Genomic DNA, 21,450 nt, shown 5'->3' with positions numbered 1-21,450 from the left:
TCAATGGATTTTTTGGGGGTGCAAGGAGCCATAGCTTTTTTACAGAGCATTTGTGCTACCAGTAAGGTGGAAGCCCCCAATATTTCCAGTGACAGGTGACGAACCTGAGTGGAGGCTTGTTATTTTTGTGGATTGAGTTGAAGTTTTTATTGGGAACATTTTACATGACATTTGCACATTTATCCTGCGCTCTACGCTGAGCACTTACATTGGGGTTTCCATCTAAATCGCCGAGTGACATGATTCATATGAAACCCCTGAGGGATCCACTCACTATAATGAGGCAGCAGAGTTACTTTGGACTCCGTCTGGCTTCTGTTCAGCAGCTTCCAAATTTTCAGAAGTGCACAAAACTGTGGCGGACTGCGCTTATATGCTCAATAAAAAAAAGAAGTACACCGCCAGATCATAGACCACACTGCATCCACATTGCCTCCATCTGCCTCATTATAGGGAATCATCTGCTGGGGTTCCATCTGCATTAGAGATTTACACGGAAACCCCGATGTAAGTGCTCAGCAAAGAGCACAGAATAAATGTGCGCCGAGCCTTACTGCGATCTTTGGGAGGCAGAATTACCAAATCAACAGCAGGTGAAGAATTGGTTTTATTTAATTATTAGACAATTTCTCGTGTGGTATAAGTGACTAGATAACTTAATTCTTCGGGTCGGTGCAATTACATCGATACCAGATTTATATCGTTTTTTATATTTGACTGCTCTCACACGCTAAAAGACTTTATTGCCAAACTTAGTTTTTGCATCAACGTATTTTGAGTGATTTTTTACATATTTCGTCTGACAGTCATGTGACGGCTTGTTTGTTGCCAGACGAGTTGATGTTTTTATAGGTACTGTTTTATTTTTTTTTTATTCTTTGGGTCAGTACGATTGCAGTGTTACCACATTTATATATTTTTTTGGGGTTTTGGCACTTCTACACATTGTGAGAATCATGGGGGAATAGTGGATGAAGGCAGGTATATCTCGCCCAGATACCTTTCCTATGTGGCCTAGTCTGGTCAGTATCTCACCTGATGACTAATGAGCAGAGGGAGGCGGGTATAAAAGGATGCCAGGTGGTGTGTTAAGCCCCCGTTACACACTGCGATATCGCTAGCAATATCGCTGTAAAGTCACCGATTTTGTGACGTTACAGCGATATCGCTGCATGATACTTACCTCCGACCGGCTCTCCCACTGGTTATCGCTGATCGCGCGAGAAGCTGCTGGATCATTCCTCGTCGGTCACTTCCTGCGGCGCTTCCTGCTGTGGAGACGAGTGACGCGTGGAGCCGGGCGGGAGGACGCAGGATCGCCTGGTGTGACAGGTAAGTAGCGATCCCCGTCCCCAGCGATGTCGCTGGTGAGATCTGCCTGAGTGGCAGCTCACTAGCGACCACCTAGCGATGCACCAGCGATCCTGACCGCGTCATATCGCTAGTCGGGATCGCTGGTGCATCGCTAGGTCTAACGGTACCCTTAGTTGCTCAGCCTGGGGAACACAGAGAGCATTTCTGTGTGAGCGACACTTGTGAGTGAAAGCAGTGCTCATGGTAACCGTGGTTTGGCTGGACGGGAGAAGCCCTCCAGTTGGTAGCTAGATCAGACCCTGTTTAGTTAGTGCCGGACAGGCAAGGTTTTTGCTTTATTTTTCTGTATGTTTTGCTTTCACTTGAAATAAATCTGACCCAGTGTCAGTTATGTCCGGATCCCGGCTGTGCATCTGAGTTTCATGCTAAACCCACGTGGCCTTTGACCCCAGCAAAGGCGATCCCGAAGCGTTTTATCACAACATTCAAAACAATTTAAAAGAAAAATATAATTATTTTTGCATCACTTTATTCTGAGAGCTATAACTTTTTTATTTTTCTACTGATGGAGCTGTATGGCGTTTTTGTTTTTTTGCGGGACAAGATGCCATTTTCAGAGATGCCATTTGTATTTACATTTGTCTATCTGATCGCTTTTTATTCCACTTTTTGTTTGGCCAATTGAAAAAGCCTGGTTTTTACACAGTTTTTTAACATGGGGAAAAACTGTTTACTGAAGGAGTTAACTAGTGGGACAGTTTTATGGGGCGGATAGTCATGGATGTAGTGATACCAAATGTATACAGTTTGTTTTTTAAATTTTTTTTACATAAAATAGAAATTTAGCAGTACAACATTTCTTATCCTATTTAAAAAAAAATTCAAAAAACAGGTTGGTTTTTTTTTACTTTGTTCCCCTGTGGGACTTCCACTTTCAGCAACCTGATCTCAGTTATAATCCATTGCAATGCACGACCTAAGCCCCTGAGACCGTGCTCCCTCCCTCTGTACATCTGCTAAATGCTGTCATCGTTCACAGTATTTATGAGGTTAAAGAGCTGGGAGCAGTGCAGGCAGTCAGTGCCATGTCAGAATCAGCTGACACCAGACGGCGATCACACACAGTCTCTCAGGAAAGTACCATCCGACCATGACATACTGAGAACGTGCTAGGTCGGAAAGGGGTTAACTATTAAATATTTGTCAACTCTTAATAAGTACATCAAAGCCTATTTTCAATCCACAATATGAATGTGTATTTATTTATTAAAATAAGAACAATGGGTCTAGTGCTACCATGACAAATGACACAGGGAAAACGTATTGAACACACTTACAGAAGTTTATTTAAAGACTTCTTAGAAAATCCTTTGTTCTTGATGACAATTTCAAGACTTCTACTGCATGGAGAAACTAGTCACAGGCATTGCTCATCCTGAAAGTCCCGTGGGCTCCTTCTATGAACTCTGAGCTTCAGTTCCTAATTACATTTTCTATTGGCTGGGCCTTTCTAGCAGCTTTATTTTCTTTCTCTGACACCAATTGAGAGTTTCCTTGGCTGTGTGTTTGGGATCATTATTTTGCTCAATGTCTTCTTCATCATCCTGGTAGATGCCAGCAGATTTTTATCAACAATATCTCAGTACATTTGTCTGTTCATCCTTCCTTCAATCACATGAAGTTTGCCAGTGAATTATTCTGAAAAACAGCCCCACACCATGATGTTTCCACAACCAAACATCACTGTTGGTATGGTGTTTTAACCCCTTAACTCCTGAAGCTTTTTTCGCTCCCCTTCTTTCCAGAGCCATAACTTATATATTTATCAGTCAATATGGCCATGTGAGGGCTTATTTTTTGCGGGCCGAGTTGTACTTTTGAATGACACCATTGGTTTTGCCATGTAGTGTACTCGAAAACAGGAAAAAAGATTCCAAGTGCGATGAAATTGCAAACTAAGGTGCAATCCCACACTTGTTTTTTGTTTGGCTTTTTTGCTAAGTTCAATAAATGCTAAAACTGAACTGCCATTATGATTCTCCAGGTCATTACGAGTTCATAGACACCAAACATGTCTAGGCTCTCTTTTATCTAAGTGGTGAAAAAAAATTCCAAAGTTTGCTAAAAAAAAAAAAAAATTGCGCCATTTTCCGAGACCCGTAGCATCTCCATTTTTCGTGATCTTGGGTCGGGTGAGGGCTTATTTTTTGCGTGCCAAGCTGACGTTTTTAATGATACCACTTTTTTGCAGGTACGATCTTTTGATCGCCCATTTTTGCATTTTAATGCAATGTTGCGGCAACCAAAAAAAGTAATTCTGGCGTTTTGATTATTTTCTCGCTACACCGTTTACCGATCAGGTTAATCCTTTTTTTTATTGATAGATCAGGCGATTATGAAGGCGGCGATACGAAATATGTGTAGGTTTGATTTTTTTATTGTTTTACTTTGATTGGGGCAAAAGGAGGGTGATTTAAACTTTTATGCTTTTTTTGTTTGTTTTTTTTTTAATTTTTAAACACTTCTTTTACTTTTGGTATGCTTCAATAGCCTCCATGGGAGGTAAGAAGCTTCCTATACTTGATCGGCCCTGCTACATCTAAGCGATGCTCAGATCGCCTATATGTAGCAGAAATACAGCATGGCTGTGAGCTCCGACCACAGGGTGGCGCTCATTAATCTGCCATCAACAACCATAGAGGTCTCTATGAGACCTCTGGTTGTCATGGCAACGCATTGCTGATCCCCGATCACGCGACGGGGGCCGGCGATGCGCTCATTTCCGGCCACACCCTGGAAGCGCTAGTTACATGCCCGTTGTCAGCGTTTGACAGCGGGCTTTAACTAGTAAATAGGCGCGGGCAGATCGCGATTCCGCTCACGCCTATTGCAGGCACATGTCAGCTGTTTAAAACAGCTGACATGTCGCGGCTTTGAGGTGGGCTCACCGCCGGAGCCCACCTCAAAGCAGGGGATACTTACCATGGACGTACTATTGCGTAAGTAAGGGGTTAACAGTGTCCAAAGAGTCCAATTTTGGTCTTACCTGACCAGAATATATTCTCAGAGTTTTTCCACAGGCTTGTCTAAACGTTGAGCAAACTTTAAACACGCTCGAACATGCTTTCTGTTTCACAACGGAGTCTTGCATGGTGAGCACTCATACAGAGACCATGGAGGTTGAGTGCATTACTTATAGTTTTCTTTGAAACACTTGTACCTGCTGGTTCCAGGTCTTTCTGTAGCTCTCCACAGATGCTCCTTCGTTCTTGGACAACACTTTTGATAATTATTTTCACTCCTCTGTCTGAGACTTAAAGCCGCAATGCAAGGAGAAACGATACTTCTTGGACTCCTCTGTCTGAAATCTTGCAGGGAGCACCTTGTCGTGGCCAGTTTATGCTGAACAGATGTTCTTTCCACTTCCGGATTATGGCCCCAACAGTGCTCGCTAGAACCTTTAGCAGTTTAGAAATTGTTTTGCAACCAATGCCATCAGAATATTTTACAGCAAAAAGGTTGCAAAGGTTTTGACACAGCTCATTGGTATTACCCATCATGAAATGTTTCTTGTGTGGCACCTTGGAAATAAGACATCTTTTTATAGGCCATCAACTGATCAAGCTGATATTATTCACTACGTGGTACCACTGCTTTGCAATTACAGATATATTTCCGCTGGTGTCATGACTTTCTGTACCTCTCTTTCCTCATGTGTTCAATACTTTTTCCCTGTGTCATTTCTCATTACATATAAATTAATGCACATCAGAGGTTTGATTTCTTTGCCTGAGTGGATTGGATGGATTCTTACCAACATCTGGTGAGAATTTAATGTTGTTTAATGTTGATAGCACCTTTAGAAATATATTTACTTAGAAAATTGGTGGCGTGTTCAATACCTATTTCACCCGCTGTATGTATGTTATATACCCACATATATTTTGTAGATGACCAAAAAAATTTTTTAACTACTAACACACACATATATAAAGTGGGGAAAATAAGTATTTGATCCCTTGCTGATTATGTAAGTTTGCCCACTGACAAAGACATGAACAGTCTATAATTTTAAGGGTAGGTTAATTTTAACATTGAGAGATAGAATATCAAAAATAAAATCCAGAAAATCACATGGAATAAATTACATAAATTTATTTGCATTTTGCAGCGAGAAATAAGCATTTGATCCCCTACCATCAAGAAGAGTTCTGGCTCCTTCAGACCAGTTAGACGCTCCTAATCAACTAGTTACCTGCACTAAAGACAGCTGTCTTACAAAGTCACCTTTATAAAAGACTCCTGTACACAGACTCAATTAATCAGTCAGACTCTAACCTCTACAACATGGGCAAGACCAAAGAGCTTTATAAGGATGTCAGAGGCAAGATCATAGACCTGCACAAGGCTGGAATGGGCTACTAACCCTTATGGGTGAGAAGGAGACAACTGTTGGTGCAATAGTAAGAAAAGTCTTAGTTACTCACCGGTTAACGGTATTTTTCGGAGTCCAGGACAGCACCACCTGAGAGAGGGGATCCGCCCCTTAGGAACAGGAAACCTACAGATACAAAAAGGGTGGCACCTCTCCCACGCATCAGTTGGATTACAGAGCACAAGAGGACTTCCAAGGTTAATGCATGATTTATGTACAGTATTCTTTACAATTTATAAACTTTTATCACCAGTGAGCATATACAAGAAATAGACGTGCACACCCCAATTAAACTAAGGGAGGGAATATACGGGTGCTGTCATGGACTCCGAAAAATACCATTAACCGGTGAGTAACTAAGACTTTATTCGGTCGTCCATGACAGCACCACCTGAGAGATTTACAGAGAGTAACATCAGCTTTAGGGAGGGACTACAGCCTGCAGCACCCTTATACCAAAAGAGAGGTCTGTGGAAGCACCCAGGTCTAGCCTATAATGACTATAAAAAGTGCTCGGAGAGGACCAAGTAGCCGCCTTACATATCTGGTCAATGGAGACTTCTGATCTTTCGGCCCATGAGGTCGCCATGGCCCTGGTGGAATGCGCCCTCAGCTTCCCGGGTGGCGACCTGCCCTTTGAGGTGTATGCTATTGAAATCGCCTCTCTAATCCATCTGGCTAGTGTATTTTTTGATGTCCTACAACCTTTTCTTGGGCCTTGATGAGAGATAAATAGGGCATTATCTTTCTTCCAGGGATCGGTGACTGTCAGATATTCTATGAGGCCTCTCCTGACATCCAGGGTGTGTAGTTTCTTTTCCTTCTCGTTAGTTGGATTAGGGAGGAAGGATGGAAGAACTATTTCCTGTGTCCTATGGAAACTAGAAACTACCTTCGGCAAGTACGCTGGATCAGGTCTAAGTATTACCCTATCCTCTTTGAACTGTAAATAAGGAGGACACCTAGATAAAGCCTGGATATCGCTTATTCTGCGGGCTGATGTTAGAGCTACCAGGAAGGCTACCTTGAGGGACAGATTTTTTAGGGAAGCCGACGAGATAAGTTCGAATGGGGTCTCCGTCATAGCAGTGAGGACTAGGTTCAAGTCCCACGGCATGAATCTATCCTTCATTATTGGCCTGGATCTACCTGCCGCCTTAATGAACCTGCTTACCCAATAATTACCAGCGATGTTACAGCTAAATAGGGCCCCCAAGGCTGACACTTGTACTTTAAGGGTACTGGTAGAGAGCCCCATGTCCAGACCTTTTTGTAGGAACTCTAATATCTGCATTATAGGCGCTGAATCCCCAGCGACTACTCCTGAGTTTTGAAGGAATTTTTTCCAAATTCTGGCAAATTTTTGTGGTAATGATTTTTCTACTCTTAAGTAGGGTGTTAATAAGGTCTGCGGAGAAGCCCTTCTCTTCTAATAATGACCGTTCAAACTCCACGCCGTCAGATGTAGGCCAGCCACCTGCGGATGGAAGACTGGGCCCTGGGATAGGAGATCCGGGATGTCCGGCAGAACCCAAGGATCGGACACTGACATGGTCCTGAGGCATGAGAACCATGCTCTCCTGGGCCAAAACGGAGCGATGACTATAACCCTCGCTCTGTCTTTCCTGATTTTCCTCATCACCAGGGGTAGAAGAGAAAGGGGAGGAAAGGCATAGGCTAGTCTGAAGTCCCACTTTATCAGGAAGGCATCTACCGCCAGAGGATTCTCTCTGGGATTTAGGGAGCAGAATTGTTTCAATTGTCTGTTGTCTCTGGTGGCGAAGAGGTCTACCTCTGGATATCCCCACCTTTGAACAATCAGATTGAATATGGAGGTGTTTAGGGACCATTCCCCTTGCTTTAGCTGATTGCGGCTTAAAAAGTCTGCCGTGATGTTGTCTCTTCCTTTTATATGCAACGCTGTTAAAGATAGAAAGTATTGTTCTGCTAGATGGAACAACCGCTCTGCTACAATCATCAGGGGTCTGGAACGGGTCCCGCCTTGGTGATTGATATATGCCACGGTGACCTGATTGTCGGAGAACACTCGCACGTGATGGCCCTGTAGATACACAAGGAGCTTTTTAGCCGCCTGTTCTACTGCTGTCAATTCTTTTAGGTTAGATGACATTCCTAACTGATCATGTTGCCATTGGTCCTGGACTAATATTTCACCCATATGAGCTCCCCAACCGTAAGGACTAGCATCCGTGGTGACTATGCGGGTTACGTTATACTCCCAGGGCACCCCTTTAGACAAGTTATCCTTGTCTAACCACCACTCTAGGGACTCCCTTGTGTTACGGGACAAGGTTAACTGACCCTCCAAGTAACCCCCAAGGACTTTTTGATGTAATAAGACCTCGCTCTGTAGTTTCCTTGCATGAAACTGGGCCCACTGGACTGCCGGGATACAGGCCGAAAGAGAGCCTAGAAGGGACATGGCTTTCCTGAGGGACATAGTGGGGTTATTGGAGGCGTTCAGGATCTGATAATGGAGGCGAACAAGCTTCTCCGGAGGCAGACGGCATTCCTGTTTTTCAGAATCCAGGGTTAGGCCCAAGAATTGTTGGACTTTCATTGGTTGCAACCGAGACTTTTTGACGTTCAGCAACCATCCTAACCGTTCTAGGGCAGACATTGCCTTTTGTAGCTGTTGTAAACAATGATTCGCCGTTTTACCTATAATAAGAAAATCGTCCAGGTAGGGGATCACCAGAATGTTCGATTCACGTAGATGGGCCATGACCTCCGCTATTACTTTAGTAAATACTCGGGGAGCGACAGCCACTCCAAAGGGGAGGGCCGCATATTGGAAATGTCGAATTGACCCATCCAACTGAACCGCCACTCTGAGAAACCGCTGATAGCCTGCATGGATGGGTATATGGTAGTATGCGTCTTTTAAATCTAACACCACCATAAAGCAGTTTTGGAACAGCAATTTTATTGCAGATTTAATCGTTTCCATTTTAAAAGGACGTATGACCAAAAACTTGTTGAGGGCCTTAAGGTTTATTATTGTCCTAAAGGAGCTGTCTGGTTTGCGGACCAGGAACAGAGGGGAGTAGAATCCCTTCCCCCATTCTCCCTCTGGAACCTCTATCAGGACTTTCTTGGCGCACAGGTCATGAACCTCGGCCTCCAGGGCAGCTTGTTCTGAAGCAGACGACCTGAGTGGGGTGATTTTAAATTGATCAAAGGGAACCCTAGAAAACTCTAGTCGTAGTCCCACGGCTATTATCCCCAATATCCAGCTGCTATTAGAGATCAGAGACCAGGATGGGTAGAAGGCAGCTAGTCTCCCTCCTACCGGGGCAACTAGTCATTGGGGCGGCTTTTTCGTATCCCGAGCTGGACCTTCCTGGCGCCCCCCTCCAAACATGAATCCTGTACCTTTCCTTTTTTTCTCATCCCATCTGCCCTGATCTCTGGACGGCCTTCTCCGGAAAAAACCTTTCCTGGTAAAGGGACGTCTGTAAGAGGGGTGCGGGAGACTGGGAAATTTCTTTTTGTCATCTCCAGCTTTCTCTAACAATTCGTCCAAGACGGGGCCGAATAGGTACTCCCCCTCGCAAGGAATGGAACAGAGACGGGACCGGGCTTGAATATCTCCTGGCCAGCATTTTAACCAGAGCGCTCTTCGCGCTGCATTAGATAGCCCCGCGGCTTTAGCCGCCATTCTTGCAGAGTCTGCAGAAGCATCGGCTAAAAATGCCGCGGCATTCTGAATGATCGGCAAACTTTTCCGAATAGATGTTCTTGAAGCTCCGTCTTTTAGCTCGGAATCTAGCTGATCTAGCCAGACCATCATGGATCTGGCTGTACAGGTGGCAGCTACCGCTGGTCTTAATGAGCCTGCTGACATCTCCCATGTCCCTTTAAGAAAGGAATCCGCTTTTTTGTCTAGCGGATCTTTCAAGGAGGCCATATCGTCAAATGGTATGGCGGATTTTTTAGAGGCTTTGGCTACTGCTGCGTCTAGTTTCGGGGCTTTATCCCATTTGTTTACTACCGGGTTATCAAAGGGGTATCTCCACTTAAAGGCTGGTGGCATAGAGCCCCTTTTTTCCGGTCTCTTCCATTCTCTGTCAATTAGGATCTGAACCTTATCGTTTAATGGAAAAGCTCTGCGTTTTTTGGGGTCTAGACCCCCGAACATTATGTCCTGTGCTGAGAGTTCCCGTTTTTTGTCCGCTACCCCCATGGTGGACCGTATTGCTTTCACTAATCTGTCCATCTGGTCTAAGGGGAAGCAGAACCGACTAGAGTCTTCATCCGAGGAAGACGAGGAGGAGGCCGAGGAGTCCGAGGAGTTGTCACCTTTCCCAGGGGCGACTGAGGTCTCCGAGCCTGAACCACTAGCCTCTCTTCTCCTAGAAGGTTCTCTTTGAGGTAAGACTTTCATTTCTGCCCTGATCATCTCTCTCAGGTTTGAAGTGAAGTCAGGTGTCTCTTCCGCTACCTGCATAAACGGGGGAGAGTATAAGGGCCTGACAATCTACCCCTGGACTCCCTGTCTTTATTAACCCCTACCGTTTGCCGAATGCATGGTTGGCATAATTTTTTAGGGTGGCCATCTGGTAGGGGGGAACTACAGAGGGCACATTCCCTGTGCTTCTGTTTTCCCGTAGCCTTCTTCCCCTGTGAAAAAACATAAGGGAACACTGCATCAGGGTACATTCACAGAGATCTCTTACCCATGTAGATGAAGCAGGTACCGGATCACGGAGGGAGGCAGGGGGTTCCTTTCTGGAGGAACTTTCGCGGCTCTGGTCGCTAGTTCATCTCTGTTTTTTCTGCTGGCCACTCGCATGCGGTTTTGTCGTGGCCTGTTTTTGCGGGCGCTCCTGCGCCTCGTCCTGCTGGTCTAAGGGGGATTCCGTTGTATCCATTGCTGGGGCCTTCAGAATCACCCCAGCGGCGTCCCCATCTGCCTTATATGGCCTCCTGGTGTCCGGTCAGCAGGTATCCTGCCATAGCACCACCCACCCGGCCTTCGCGCTCCCTCCCCCATGCTCCGGCTCCCCTTGGCTCACCCGGGTCGCCGCGCGACCCCCGGACAGGCGTGCACCCGCGGCGCGCGCCAGAGGCCGGCCGGCACCCGACTTCCGGTATCGGCGCTATCGCTCCTCCCCTTCCGCCGCGTCACTTCCGCCGCTCACCAGAGCCCTGCGGGAGCGCGCGCGAAGGAGCCGCGCAGCGCCCCTGCTCGGAATGCCCCAGCCCCCCCGCGCACGCCGCCATGAGCTGCCGCCAGGGGCCAGCACTGACCGGGAGGACCGGGCCTGGGGAAGCGCAGCAGGACCGGGGCATACATACCAGGTGCCGGCGTTTTGGAGAGAGCATCCACCGGACCCCTGCTCCACCCACTGCCGTGGTGACCTACCCGGCCCCACCGTGGCGCTTCCAGGGACCCCGCACTGACCGAGGTAGGAGACCCCCTCGCTACCTGGGTCGGTCAGCCGGCCTAGGTATTTCAATGACGACTCCATGACGGACGTATCTGTAGAGAGTCCTGTCCTCTAGGAACAGGAAACCAACTGATGCGTGGGAGAGGTGCCACCCTTTTTGTATCTGTAGGTTTCCTGTTCCTAAAGGGCGGATCCCCTCTCTCAGGTGGTGCTGTCATGGACGACCGAATAAATGGAAGAGATACAAAATGACAGTCAATCGTCATCGATCTGGGGCACCATGCAAAATCTCACCTCGTGGGGTATACTTGATCATGAGGAAGGTGAGAGATCAGCTTAAACTACACAAGGGGAACGAGCTAAAGATCTCAAGGCAGCTGGGACCACAGTCACCAAGAAAACCAATGGTAATACATTACGCCGTAAAGTTTTAAAATCATGTAGTGCCTGCAAGGTCCCCCTGCTCAAGAAGGCACATGTGCAGGCCTGTCTAAGTTTGCCAATGAACACCTGGATGATTCAGTGAGTGAATTGGAGAAGGTGCTGTGGTCAGACGAGACAAAAATTGAGCTCTTTAGCATTAACTCAACTCGCCGAGGTTGTAAGAAGAGAAATGTTGCCTATGACCAAAAGAACACATCCCCACTGTCAAGCATGGAGGTGGAAACATTATGTGTTTCTCTGCTAAGGGCACAGGACTAATTTCACCGCATCAATGGGAAAATGGATGGAGCCATGCAGGGCCGGACTGGCCATCTGGCAAATGCAAGAAGGGCCTGTCTGGTAGTGGGCAGCTTTGTCTGCTAAATTGTTATCAGAATCTGCATCCTGAAAATGCCCATATTGTTAACAGTTGTAATGGAGTACAAAGTTGCTGGCTGCGGCTGGCCGTGGGTTTCCCTTCTGTCCGTGACCTGCCAGTGGCCAGCAAAAGCTGGGGTCGTCGGTGGTGCAATGACATCATTGCATCGCACCACCAGCATCCACTGTGAGAATGACTAGAAGAGGAGTCAGACACTACAGAGAATGAGGTGTCTGGATTAGGTGAGTATAGAGATTTTTTTCATTTTTGTGGGGTTGTGAGAGACTATCACATTATATAGGATGCTGTGAGTTGGACAAACATAGTATATAAGGGGCTGTGGGGTGGACACCATACTAAATAGTGTACTGTTGGGGGGACCATTATACTACATAGGGGGCTGTTGGGAAGACCATCATACTATATCGGGGACTGTGAGGTGGACCGTAATACCATAAAGGGAATTCCCTGCCCCAACACGCCCATTATCCACACTCGGATCCTTCAGACGGAACCTGAAAACCCACTTCTTCAGGAAAGCTTACAGCCTGCAATGATCCCCGTTGCCTCCTCACCACTACTGGAGCTACTGCCTCAATCACTGGAACTGCTGCAACCACCCAACCTACTGTCTCCTTCCCCACCATCCTGTACGTCAGAGAGGATATTCACCATTTAAGGGACCGTCCCTCTCTATACAATGGAGTGTCCAGATTTAGGAAAACATTGCTCCGAAGTCACGTGCAAACAGCTAGATTTCCTCCCAATGACGTGTGATGCTTGTGAGGATGTTTTATGTAAGGACCATATAACCTACAGCCAACATAAGTGTTCTTCTGCTTACAAGAAGGGTGTGCAAGTCCCTGTTTGTCCACTGTGTGGTGCTCCAGTGCCTGTGAAGAAAGGAGAAGTGGTGGACGTTGCTGTCGGGCAGCACATTGACAGAAACTGCAGCCACAATCCTACTAGGCGAAAACAGAACACTTTTTTAAGCATTATGTGTGGGGGTCTGTGGTGCCTCTCATACTGTATATTGGGGGCTGGAGTGGATACCATACTGCATGGGAGGGTGTGATGTCAATCTTATTGTGTTGGGAAGCTGTGGGGCATCGTAATTTGTGTAAGGTTTGTGGGGTCATCATACTGTGTGTGAGGGCATAATACTCTACAGGAGTCCTGAAATAGTGAGTGACACAACTTAGGGCTTCAGTAGGGGCAAAATTAATGTCTGCGCCCCTGATCATGGGACCGCAAGTATGAAATTTGCATACACGCGGTCACGTGCTGACTATATATGTACGGCCTCGATCAGTACCAGTGAAGTTAGCAAAGCTGAGTACATTTAGTCTGAATGTGGCCGGAGGTGTGAAAATTGCATTCTTGTGGTCACATGACGGCTGCTTCCAATGCCGGAACCGGAGAATCCTAACAGTGCGCGCTATGAAGATCAAAAGTCTGAAGCTACATAGACTTTAATATCAACCCCTTTAACAATCAGTATTGTGGTAGTATTAACACTGTATATGCTGTTAAAATTTGGTTATGATTTGTTGGTATTTGTCTGTAATATTAAAATAGTATTTTGATATTATTTAGTCTTATATAGCAATATTAGGGTATTGTACGAAATCTTGATTTCCTCCATGCAGGGTAATATTAGTAATATATTCCCATCTTGGGCTCGGGGACGGGGACACCAAGGGGCTGTGAATTTCAGTCCCAGTCTGTACCTGCAGCCATGTACTGTAAAATCCTGAGTAACGACCTCCTTCCCTCCGCAAGGACATTAAAAATGGGTCGAGGCTTCGGTTTCCAGCAAGACAATGGCCCAAAACCTACAGCCAAGGCAACAAAGGAGTGGCTCAAAAAGAAGCACAATAAGATCATGGAGTGGCCTAGCCAGTCTCCAGACCTTAATCCCATAGAAAACTTATGGAGGGAGTTGAAGCTCCGAGTTGCCAAGCGACAGCCTCAAAATCTTAATCATTTAGAGATGATCTGCAAAGAGGAGTGGACTAAAATTCCTCCTGACATGTGCGCAAACCTCATCATCAACTGCAAAAAGCGTCTGACTGCTGTGCTTGACAACAAGGGTTTGTCACCAAGTATTAAATCTTGTTTACCAGAGGGATCAAATACTTATTTCTCACTGCAGAATGAAAATAAATGTATATAATTTATACAATGTAATTTATCCTTAAAATTATAGAACCGCTTGTCCTTACTGCAGTTTCATCAGGAGGAAAAAAAAGGGGGATTATGAGTACAAATCTAGTGCGACCCCCCTTAATGCTCAGGTTTGCCAGGTGTCACTGAAGTTATGTTCCAGTGGCAGGAAAAAAGGACTTCAACATTTTTCATAACAGCGTAGTTCCACAACTTACTATGCAAATTATGGAGGCAAATCTCAATATATAACGTAAATAATTCAAGGTTGTAAATACTGATAAACTTTTAGTAAAGACTTTAGGCTATGTTCACTCCTTTATGTTTTTGCATTTTTTTTTCCCAGCAGCCAAAACCTGCTCTCTTGGCCCATGTTTTTCAGTGTTTTTTGCGTTTATTTATTTATTTTTTTTTGGGGGGGGGGATTACTTGTGTGATTTGTCTACAGCGCATATTTCAATAACGTTAGTTTGAGAAACGCTTAATGTTTTTGCACTCACTGATTACTTTCTATGGGTGAAAGAAACGCTGCAGAACACTGAACGCAGAAAAGGAAAACCGAAATTGGCCTTCCAGGAGCGCTGCCAAGGATCCGAGGAAACAACTCTGATGTTTAAAACTTTAAAATGTATTGCGTTCAGTGTTACGGAGGCGGTCCAGCGCCATCATCAGGCTACAGACTGAAATACATGCAATCATTGATACCATCCCTATTGACCTCGCAAACTTAGCGATTGGTTAGCAAAATTCTGACTAATTGAACAGTTGCAGCAAACGATGATTACCCATACCATATGTGTAGCCTGCAAACATATAGAAATTCAATACCGGCCACATTTTATTTCATATTTATAGTGAATTTTCTATAGGGAATATTTTGATGTCTGTAACTATACAGACATTGCATCACTGCAATCAATGCATTACAGCTATGTTTTTATTTTTATCTTTTTTTAAGACTGAATCGTCTATGGGGAATATTTTGTTGTCTGTAATCATACTAATACAATGTCTGCAGGGATTATACACGTGCACATATGCGCGTGTATTACACAGTCCTGATACTCCCGGCCCCCGACAATCTATTAGCTACAACCACCAGTTGTACGGTAATTCTGTTACTGTAATACCAATAGCAACCAGAAGGGGGCAGCCAAGTACCTTTAATCAGAGATCAGCATTTCTCATAGGATCCTTATAGTCCACTTTATCCCATTGAAGGACACCAAAGGAAAGTAAAAAGCTGCCCCCACAGACCCAAACCATTTACAGTCAAATATATTCATGTTAACGATTTCTGCTGCTATGTGGGCAGTGAAATCCATTGGGCAAAATAGAAAAATCCCTTCCCACCATTAATATCATCTTAACTCTATCCTTATAGCGCACTACCTTATATAGGATTTTCTGTGCTACGTTCCCGATCCGTTGCACAGCGTCTTATCCATGTACCCACCTAGGTATTTTGTGCTTATTTCCTTTAAAACCGATTATTAATATTGCTCGAATGAGCAAAAGATTCACAGGACCCCGGTCCAGTCTAGAGCCCACATCAGTGGATTAAGTCAACTATAGGCTTCCATTTAAAAAAAAAAACAAAAAAAAAAAACTGAAATTCTGCAGGATATATGGGACTTTTTTGGACACCATGTGCGTTACTATAAACTTTTTTTTTTTTTTTTGCTCTATCGTATGTTGTCCACGCAGATCCATCAATCTTCCTCTGATAACGGCGCTCTATGTGCAAGTGAATAACACAGAAAAGTGAACAGCCTGACCACCGAATCTGTGTGTGAAAAAAATCAAAATAGTGCAGCCTGCCCTAGATTTCTCTGTAAATCGGATGAGACTCGCCCTTTCAAGTCTGTGGGTGCATTTAAAAAAAAAAAAAAAAAACACGGATTGCATACGGATGAGAGGTGAGGAAAAAAAGTCATTCCACTTTTCTGGATGAAGGGCTGAACGATTTTTTATACTGCTGTGTGAATCTAGCCTAATATCGGACCAATCCTTTTAACAAGGCAATCAGAGGTACTGTCCATTCACAGCAGAACAGAGGTGTCTATTACAAATAAGGTCTCGTTCACACCATCAGTATTTAGTCAGTATTTTACCTCAGTATTTGTAAGTCAGAACCAGGAGAGGAACAATCAGAGGAAAAGCATAATAGAAACCCGTCACCACTTCTGGATTTATCACCCACTCCTGGTTTTGGCTTACAAATTCTGAGGTAAAATACTGACCTAACACTGATGGTGTGAACGTGGCCTTACTTGTAATATACACCTCTGTTCTGCTGTAAATGGACTGTACATTACAAATAAGGCCACGTTCACACGGTCAGTGTTTGGTCAGTATTTTACCTCAGTATCTGTAAGCCAAAACCAGGAGTGGGTGATAAATCCAAACGTGGTGACGTGTTCCTATTATGCTTTTCCTCTGATTGTTCCTCTCCTGGTTCTGACTTACAAATACTGAGGTAAAATACTGACCAGATACTCAGTGTGTGCACGTGGCCTAATACAGAGACACAGAAGAAAAAAAAAAAAAAAATCAGTCAACAGCACGTTTTTGACAGTTTCATACTAGCAACACGAGATATATTTCCTCCACAGGAAGAAGGAAAATGAAGACGCTAAAACAGGTAATAACGGGTGAAAAAGGTCATGAAGAAGCGGTAGAATACACACAGGCCAGGAAAGCATGGAGTCTGAGGTCACAGATGAGAAAAGCTCATCTACGCTTCTGCTTTCTTAGCCACAATGGAGTAATGACACCGCGGCTCCGAGTCACAATAATACAATTAAACTGTGGCCCGAATGCCGCAAACTGCAGAAAAGACGAATGAATATGGCGGTATTGGCCTGATAGATATTTCAATTAAACACAACACGTACCGTAGTAATAAGACAATCTACCGGGTGATTGCCGATGTATATAAAGTACTCTGTGCTGAGCTTATGTACAGGGATAGTTTACTATAATGAGAAGAGGAGGTCATCCTGTGCCCAAATTAAATCTGCTTTAACCCCGCAACAGTCTCAACCTGCACTTCTCATCCACCTTGCTTTACACTGCAGCTCTACAAGTTCAGATTATTAGATTGATGCTAATACACAGTATCCTAAGCTCAACATGAGGGCAGTGCATATCAACACACACAAGATCATCAAGTGAGGTTACAGGGAATCTGTCAGCAGATTTTTGGTATGTAATCTGATGTAGGGGCAGCGACCCTGATTCCAGGGATGTGTCACTTGCTGAGCTGCTTGCTGTAGTTTCTATTAAATCAGTGTTTTATCAGCAGGAGATTATCATTGCAACACTAGGTGCCTCATGCCATGTAGTCCTCACCCGCCCTGGGTAATCCCACCCCTAGCAATGGTCGCCAGCTTTCTGTGTTCACTGTGCATAGGCAGAAAGCTGCTAATAAGTGGTATGAGCGGGGTCACTACAGCACTCAGCATTCAGATAGCTGGTAGATTTGCTGCAGATAAAACTGTGATTTTATCAAAATGACAGCAAGCAGCCCAGTAAGTGACATCACTGGAATCAGGGTTTCTGCCCCTACATCATGTTGCGCCTAGATTAGATTGCAAAAAGATAGTAACAGAATGCCTTTAAGGAGGTTGTTCAAGATCCAATTTAATTTCTCTGGTTGCTAAGTTAAATAATAGTAGTTGTAAAACATCCTGAAAAAAAGATCAACAATTTTTTTTTGTAGTTTTCTCCAGGGCTACAATGAAAAGAAATGCCAATATGTACAAAATATAGGCTCCTCCATTAACAATAAGTAGTGGTCACAGCTCACCTCCTCCTCCTCCATGTAGCTTTTCACATCTCACAGAGCGTGCATTGAAAACGCCACCACAGAAGTCAAAGATCACCGGACTACGGCCCCGATGCATTATTGCGGTTTCACCAATTTTCTGGAGTGATTTTAAGATATGCAGCTTATTCTCTGAACGCTTTGCGCCACTTCTTAAAGTAGTTTTTAAGTTTTCGATTTTTTTCATTTTTTCTTTACCACTTTTTTTTATCTAGATATTTTAGACAGATTCATGAAATGAGACTTTTACCAAATGTCGCATTTTTTTGATGCATCTCACTCCAGTCCCCACCCTGGAGTAAGGTTTCTAGAAAAGTTTTCAATTTTCCGCAATGCATTTTTGCAGCTTTAAAGGCCTTTTTTTTATTTTGCAGCAATCCCGTGACACGCATGAGCCATTTTGAAGAGAAAAAAAAAAAAAAAAAAAAAAATCAGTGAATACCACAAGATAAACTAAAAAAAAAAAAAAAAAAGTGACTTAAATAAATTGCAAATGATGAACTGAAACTTGTGTAACCCTGCCCCAACACAGATTGGCAGATTGCTGACCATTCACAGTGTACACAGGAAGCTGCCAATCAGTGGTGTGGGCGGGGTTATAAACAGCTCTGCATTCAGAGAACTGCTAGATCTACATCAGTCAAACAAGGATTCTATCAAAACTACAGCAAGTAACCCAGTAAGTGATATATCGCTGGAATCAGGCATTCGTGTCCTATATTATGCTGCCCTCAAATTATATAGCAAAAACCTGCTGACACATTCCCTTTAGATAGAGAATCTAATAAAAACAGAGTAACTATATTAGGTTATAAAAATTTTACATCTTACATTTTCCGACTGTAGAACAGGAGTTATTCAAAAGCAGAGGGTTAAATTCACATTGAACAGGAAAAAAAATATGAACGTAGCAGGGGGTAACAGAGGCCACCTTATAGGAGCGTAAAGTAACGGCATATAGCAGAAATGTATGGAGTAAGTAGACCTCTTTAAGGAGGACTAACGTGCTGACTTCTAGGAGCGAGCCTTCTGTTACTATTCCCCACATTACCGCAAATTACTTGTCTCACTGAGACTTTGGTGTGAGCGGAGAAGCCGATAGCCATCAGTCACTGCCATCTCCAGGTGACACCGTTCCTTCACTCTCAAAAGAAGGAAATGCAACCCAGAATTACTCTTGAATGATAATAAGCATCTACGCCGCGCAGAACGTTACATCAATTTCTCCTAACACCTCAATGCCTCTACAGCCCACTAAAGTGATGTCGACAGCTCTCGACACGCCGTACGTATCAGTACAATCTTCCCAGGGATCCCTCACATTAGTGACGCTTGTATGGAAGTGGCCGCAGTGGAAAAATCATTTATAACTGAACGTGTCAAGATAGAAAAGTTAAGTTAATGGAATCTATTGACTTAGCCGGGTAATTAGTTTACATGTAAAAATAATGTCCTATAACTATTAAAAAATATAAATACAACTCATCACTGGACGGTCGAGCGTCCAAAACTGGTTGTCAAGTCAGTCTGTACACAATGTCCCCCAAGTCAGTCGGTACACAATGTCCCCAAAGTCAGTCCGTACACAATGTCCCCCAGGTCAGTCCGTACACAATGTCCCCCAGGTCAGTCCGTACACAATGTCCCCCAGGTCAGTCCATACACAATGTCCCCCAGGTCAGTCCATACACAATGTCCCCCAGGTTAGTCGGTACACAACGTCCCCCAGGTCAGTCCATACACAATGTCCCCCAGGTCAGTCCGTACACAATGTCCCCCAGGTCAGTCCCGTACACAATGTCCCCCAGGTCATCCCGTACACAATGTCCCCCAGGTCAGTCCCGTACACAATGTCCCCCAGGTCATCCCGCACACAATGTCCCCCAGGTCAGCCGGTGCACAATGTCCCCCAGATCAGTCCATACACAATGTCCCCCAGGTCAGTCCATACACAATGTCCCCCAGGTCATCCCGTACACAATGTCCCCCAGGTCATCCCGTACACAATGTCCCCCAGGTCAGTCCATACACAATGTCCCCCAGGTCAGTCCATACACAATGTCCCCCAGGTCAGTCCATACACAATGTCCCCCAGGTCAGTCCATACACAATGTCCTCCAGGTCCGTCCATACACAATGTCCTCCAGGTCCGTCCGTACACAATGTCCCCCAGGTCATCCCGTACACAATGTCCCCCAGGTCATCCCGTACACAATGTCGCCCAGGTCAGTCGGTACACAATGTCCCCCAGGTCAGCCCGTACACAATGTCCCCCAGGTCAGCCCGTACACAATGTCCCCCAGGTCAGCCCGTACACAATGTCCCCCAGGTCAGCCCGTACACAATGTCCTCCAGGTGAGTCCATACACAATGTCCCCCAGGTCATCCCGTACACAATGTCCCCCAGGTCAGTCTGTACACAATGTCTCCCAGGTCATCCCGTACACAATGTCCCCCAGGTCCGTCCATACACAATGTCCTCCAGGTCCGTCCGTACACAATGTCCCCCAGGTCATCCCGTACACAATGTCCCCCAGGTCATCCCGTACACAATGTCGCCCAGGTCAGTCGGTACACAATGTCCCCCAGGTCAGCCCGTACACAATGTCCCCCAGGTCAGCCCGTACACAATGTCCCCCAGGTCAGCCCGTACACAATGTCCCCCAGGTCAGCCCGTACACAATGTCCCCCAGGTCAGCCCGTACACAATGTCCTCCAGGTCAGTCCATACACAATGTCCCCCAGGTCATCCCGTACACAATGTCCCCCAGGTCAGTCTGTACACAATGTCTCCCAGGTCATCCCGTACACAATGTCCCCCAGGTCATCCCGTACACAATGTCGCCCAGGTCAGTCGGTACACAATGTCCCCCAGGTCAGCCCGTACACAATGTCCTCCAGGTCAGTCCATACACAATGTCCTCCAGGTCAGTCCATACACAATGTCCCCCAGGTCATCCCGTACACAATGTCCCCCAGGTCAGCCGGTGCACAATGTCCCCCAGGTCATCCCGTACACAATGTCCCCCAGGTCATCCCGTACACAATGTCCCCCAGGTCAGTCCATACACAATGTCCCCCAGGTCAGTCCATACACAATGTCCTCCAGGTCAGTCCATACACAATGTCCTCCAGGTCAGTCCATACACAATGTCCTCCAGGTCCGTCCGTACACAATGTCCCCCAGGTCAGTCTGTACACAATGTCTCCCAGGTCATCCCGTACACAATGTCCCCCAGGTCATCCCGTACACAATGTCGCCCAGGTCAGTCGGTACACAATGTCCCCCAGGTCAGCCCGTACACAATGTCCCCCAGGTCAGCCCGTACACAATGTCCCCCAGGTCAGTCCATACACAATGTCCCCCAGGTCATCCCGTACACAATGTCCCCCAGGTCAGCCGGTGCACAATGTCCCCCAGGTCAGTCCATACACAATGTCCCCCAGGTCATCCCGTACACAATGTCCCCCAGGTCAGTCCATACACAAT

The 21,450-nt window shown here is 45.5% G+C and overlaps 1 protein-coding gene across 2 annotated transcripts in view; it reads right to left on the bottom strand.

The window, feature by feature from the left end:
* Positions 1-21,450, bottom strand: part of B3GLCT (beta 3-glucosyltransferase) — a 591,167-nt gene that overhangs the window by 351,433 nt on the left and 218,284 nt on the right. The gene's annotated exons all lie outside the window — the stretch shown is intronic.

Source organism: Dendrobates tinctorius, unplaced genomic scaffold, assembly GCF_039654945.1.
Source record: "Dendrobates tinctorius isolate UK_male_01 unplaced genomic scaffold, ASM3965494v1 ptg000075l, whole genome shotgun sequence".
Classification (NCBI taxonomy): domain Eukaryota; kingdom Metazoa; phylum Chordata; class Amphibia; order Anura; family Dendrobatidae; genus Dendrobates; species Dendrobates tinctorius.
Note: the sequence above shows the minus strand (reverse complement) of the source record. Positions and strands in the feature narration are given on the sequence as shown.